We start from the raw sequence: 6009 nt of genomic DNA on the forward strand, positions 1-6009 counted from the left end.
TTCAAGCATAGACAGAAGATAAACAGAACTCAGCTGTACCCCCTCCTATGTCCTGGGCAACTCAGTGCCTACACCTAATTCTAGATGAAAACTAGAACTTCTCTCATCTGTTCCTGGGGATAGGATGAAACCTTGGCAGCCTCCTTCCCCACACTCAGAAGTTGTAGTGATGGCTTTAAACACAGTTCAAAGATAGCAAAATTAGTGTAGCACACCAAATCCACACAAAACCCAGGATCCATCTTTTAACACCAAAGGAAAAGTCAAGTAGCTGTTGATGGAAATTAATCTACTTGACTTCCAGCAGTAATAGCAAGCTCAGCATTCCAGAGACATCTCCTCCCCTGACACAGCTTCCATACATTGAGCACATAAAATAAAAGCCATGTCCCTCTGCACCTTTGGAGCAGCAAAACCAAAACCACCTACCCTGATGAGAGACCTCAGGAGGGCATTGCATTTCAGTTTAAAAGCCAAGGTCCTCCACTCCAGTTTTTAAAAAGTCTCTACAATCCTACCTGCCCTTTCCAAATCTGTCCACATTTAAATTCAAACTGTGAGAGTTCAAAACACTTGGCAATTAAACTCAGATTAAACAATTCTTGGGAGTAAAAGGAACCTACTAGGAGATCACACCTTGTTTGCTGCTGGTGGTCCAGCAGCCATTTCATACAGCCTCTCTTCAAAAAGGTTAAGTTCTGCCCTAAAATCAGCCTGGTTTTTGTCCCCATACCTTTCCCTCCATTTGTGTTAGAAATCCTCTTTAGTGTTCCCAGACTGAAGGCAGCTTGTGGCCACACCTGTATTCTTGGCAGTGCAGTTAGTTAGCTGGAAGAACTCCTCTCTCCAAGATTTTTGCCACCCTAACAAACATTTTTTTAGCTGTACCAAAGAATGTTTGATGTGGGAAGATTCTCGTGATCATTTTATTAGACTGTTTTTCCAAATCTGTCCAATGTTTATACAACAGGGGAAGCCTGCACTGAGCACAGGGTTGAAAATCAAAATCTCACCATTGCTCTGGGTTGCAACATTACCAGTTTCTTCCCTGTTTCTCCTGGTCTTCCTTCCTGTGATGCACACCAGTCATTTTTTCCCAGAGGCAGCCCTCTGGTGGGTTACAGTCATTCATTGAATGACTAGTGCAAAGGTATTTTTCATGTAGCATCTCAAATTAAGAACTTCCCTCAGTCCCTGAAATTTGAAGTTATGACCTTTCATTTTAAACTATTAAACTATTAAAAGAGTATTAGTCAAGTTTTAAAGGCCGCAATATTCCACTATTTTTTTTAGTCATGTCATCTTTCCTAGTTTGTGTCCTCAGCAATCCCATTAACATAAACATACTTTTTGTGCCATGGTCTTTTTTTGCTTCTTTTCACCCTGCGGGATGAAATCATCCCTCAGGTCAGTTCTTGAGAAAATGTTCTGGTAGATTCACTAGCTCAATAGTTTGACAATTAGCACAGCTCAAGAAAAGAGCTGTCTCCCTCACAGGCAATGTATTATCTGCCTTGGACCTTATGAGCCAAACCACCAATCTGAGCAGTTTCATGAACCTTTCCCTTGCAGCAATTCACTCTAACCAAGAACCCTGCCAAGAAAATTGCACATTCAGTTGGTAGCACAGAGTTCTGCCAGACAAGTAATGCTAAAGCTATATTCACTTGTCCTTGATATTGGAAGGTATTAGCTTATTCTTTACCAAAGGAGAAAGCAGTTATAGCATATTTATCTAGAGCTTTGCCTCAATTCACAGTGCTCCTGTTCCTGGGAAGAGGTCATACTTGTAACTCTGTAACATTTATTCTGATCACAGTTGACCCCTTTCTTTTCTGGTTTGGTTTACAATGGAAACATATCAACCATGAAACAACATGCAATTTCAGTTTATTGACATAGAAAGGATGAGATTAACCTCCACTTTTGTAGTTCTACAATTAGGATTTTTTCAGTACCAAATCTGCTAATGGCAAACATCCATTGGGCATTTCAGGTACTGTTACAAACATAGCTGAGATTTATGTCATTCTGTTGATCAGTTTCTGTATCAGATAATTAAAAATTTAGCCTACTTAGAGATGCTCCCAAAAAGGCTTACTGGTTTCAAAACTTAAGCTAAGCAAGTAAAACTATCTGTTAAAACACTCATTGGAAACAAAATCCACCTTGTAAAAATAAGAATGTTTGGAAAGTATGTATGAAGGGTTTTTAAAGAGATTTCACTACTATGATATGAATGCCTGGAGACTGTGACTTGCAATGGATTTACCATGCTTGCTTTCCCATTTCAAGCCAGAGAGGGTTTATATATATAAAGTAAAAATTTGTGCCTTTACTGGAAGAGCTGTCAAGTGAAAGGATTACACAAATCATTGTCAGGTCATCTGTGTTACAAGCACAACTTATAACTCTAAGCCTGTCATTAGAAGCTTTTTCCACTAGACTAAGAGGTCTCCTCCCTGATTTTTCACCATTATTTCCCTGCTAAAAACACAAAGAAAAGATTTGGGGAAACTTAATAAAACAATATTTTTAGTAAGCAGAAACTTGCATTATTAGATATTGTGGTGCAATATATTTCTCCAATTAGAGCTCATCTGAAATACCTTATTTCTTTCATATAGTTAACTAATGCAGTTCATGCTAAAACAAAAATTACAATAAAATATTTTATTATTCATCCCAAAAGGAAACAGGAAAAAAGCAAGTCAACATATAGCAAATTTAGTAATTAAATTCTTAAATATTAGAGTGAATCTGATTTTCATTCTTTCTGCCTACATGAAAAGCTCTGGCATGCAATGGTTAGAAAACAGAATGGAGAAACACAGAAAAACTTTGGTGGCCACTGTTCATAACCTTTAGGTTTGGATAAACCTATCTCATTTCAAGGAGAAAAAAATCACAGTTAATATCCAAGATAAAACACACAGGCTTGCAAAACTCATTAGGCAATAATTTCTATACTACATTCATAAGCCCACATTCCTATCAAACATTAGCAGGGAAGAGAGTTCCTTGACAAACATGCAAAGAACCACAGCAGCAGCTCTGCTGAGCAGAACCGCTGGGGCCACCCCTCCACACTAATCCTGTCAGGGATTTACATTGAACTGCCTCTAGTCTGACCTGCCAGATACCTCTTCACTTCAAAGAAAAGCAGACATTTCTTTCTCCTGCATTTCCCCTCTTTCAAATACTATATTAAAATTAGTTCATGACAACTTGAAAATCTGCATTAGTTCTCATGGGACTGGGAGAACCCCACAAAATGATGATGCAGGTACACAACCAACAGCTACACTTTTCTGAAAGAGCTCAGACATCAACAGAGATTTAGGTAAGGAGTGCCATTAAAGAAAACTGTGAAAAAGCTGTTGACAACCTCTCTGTTTACAAGCAACAGGAGAGATAAAGACAATATCAATATATCAGGAGATTGCTTCTGTTCAATCTACAGACTCTTTGTTGTTGTATTTAGACACTGTGATCTATTTAGTTACAGAGCATATTTCAATAGGGAAAAAAAATTATTTTCTATACATTTATGCAGTCTCAATCTATTTTAGTTGTCAGTGCCTGAATCTCACACATTAAACACACCTTTTGTGAGGACAGTCTGTACTGCAGGCCGCATACTTTTACTCAAAGTCATTACTATTTACAAGTATCCTCATGAAACACTGAGGATTTTCTCTTTGATTTCCAAGTCTGTAAATTTGTTCATATTTTCATAAACCGAATGCATAATAACATCTAAATGCAAAATACCTTACAAAAATATTGAGTCAGAGAACTGGAAAAGAAAACAATACTGAATATAAATTTCAGACAAAGCTCTTATTGCCAGAGTTGAGTTCTGAAATTCACGGCAAAGATGCCTTTGTTTTCAAACGGGAAAAGAGTCAACGCCCTGATTTCTAATTGTTCTGAAATATCTCCTGTCAAAAAAAAAAAAAAAAGAAAAAGAAAACCTAAAAAGCATAATATATCATCTCACTACAATATTCAGAGTTTGGAAGAGACATTCTCAGAGTGGTTTTTGACAAAAACAATATTTAATTTGAAAAGTAGCAGAAGTTCTCATTAAAAAGCAGGAAGAAATAGTCTAACAAAATATTATAAATTATCTTAATTTTAACATTAATATTGCACTCTCAAATACACAAAAAACAAGATTTTCAAAGCTTAATATTACATTTATCTCAAAAAAAGAGAGAAATTAGACAAATTGTGATGAAAATAATATGCAGAAATAAGAGTATATGCATTATTCAAATCTGAAGAGCAGACAAGATTGTCCTAAATAGGCTGATTATATTAATAGCTCCTTGAATAACGGTTGTATGAATAGGGTTGCATAAAATAAGGTTTAACTGAAGCATAATTTGGCATATTAAAGGTGTCACAAAAGATCTATCTGTAATTTGCAAAATTTTGTTCCTTTAATAGTGTAAAATATTCATTGCTGATCATATTTTTAAGATTATGAGCTCAGAACTTTATGAACACCAGAGTTCATTAAATCCCCTTGTTGCATCTAAAGACTATCTAAAGACTCTGAAAAATAGAAAAAAATTAGTGGTGTATTTGCCATTGTCTTCAACATAGCAGTAAGTCTGGAAGCAGAGGCACAAATTGCATCTGTCTGTCAGCTCTCTGCTGGCTCTGCAGCAAATTATAAAAGTAAGGAATCAGTCACTTTTAGAACAGCATTTGGGCTGAGTTACTGTTTTGTGCCATTCCACCTCAGATTTTGAGTGGACTGTTCACCAACTTTCACCTCCATGTGCAACACACGCTAACAAGACGTTTATGGTCCCACTCTGATCAACATCTAAATAGAGCTGATGTCTAAGAATTAGTATGTCTAACTAACCTGGGAGATTTCTGTAGTGACATTTAATGACATTTTCAATGTATAATGCATCTAAAGCCATTAGCATCATTATTGGCTATGCTGTAATTTATTAGCAAAAAAAGATTCATTTACCACACAAATCATTACAAAGAGAGAGAAGAATTTATCACGCTTCATGAGACAATGTGATTTTCATGTGACAATTTATTTGTGCATGGCTGGAAAATGCAAATAATCCATCAAATTAGGTAGTAGTACCTGTCTTATATGCTGGAAATAGGGAATGCTTTGAGAACACAGAAAAAGTAAGATATATTGATGTGCTTTATTGCAGTAAATGCTAGTAATATTGAAATTACTGTTTAAATCTTAGGCCTGAAATAAACTCCACAGAAATAGGCCACTGTAACAAGAGGCAGCTCTCTGCAGAATTAGAGCTTCAGAGATTATTTTTATCATACTATTTTATCAGTATAATGAGACAAATTATCCCTGAGTATAAATTGATTGAAAAACATTAATTTCTCAAAATAAAATGAATGGCCAAACTACAAGGGGTTATCTGCTACAGGCAACATTTCGTGTATGATCCATAGTACTTCTTCTCTTTTTTTAAAGGAATTCTTAATATATTTTATAACCAGTGGCATGTTGGTAACTAACACTAGTGTACATAAACACTTCCACAAAATTTGACATTGAGTTTTATTATTTGAAACCAACAAGGAATTCTTGGCATTTCCTTTTTGCTTTTCACCTAGAAGCTTAAAGAACAAACTGTATGGCCCACAACACTTTAACCCCTCATTACCATAAGTAAATCAGCTAAAGTAACCCTTTATAAGACAGAGAGTGTGCTCAGCTGCAACAGAAGACTGTGGGCTCAGACTTGCAATTATTGAAAAAGAAGAAATGCTCAAACTCCTTTTGCAAAGTAATACATCCTTGAGGGCCAAAATGAGCAATGGGATGTACAAAATTTTACCACCTTCTTACAGTTTCTTTTCATTTCCAAGTTTTACAGAAATTTGCTGAAGTGGAATTGAGACTCCTTCCTCAATAACCTAGATAAGAGAACAAAAAGCTGTTCTTTCAATGTACTTCGTGTCATAGTTTTAGACAAAAAAAAAAAATCATTGACATAG

This window comes from Poecile atricapillus, chromosome 7 (genome assembly GCF_030490865.1).
Source record: "Poecile atricapillus isolate bPoeAtr1 chromosome 7, bPoeAtr1.hap1, whole genome shotgun sequence".
NCBI lineage: Eukaryota > Metazoa > Chordata > Aves > Passeriformes > Paridae > Poecile > Poecile atricapillus.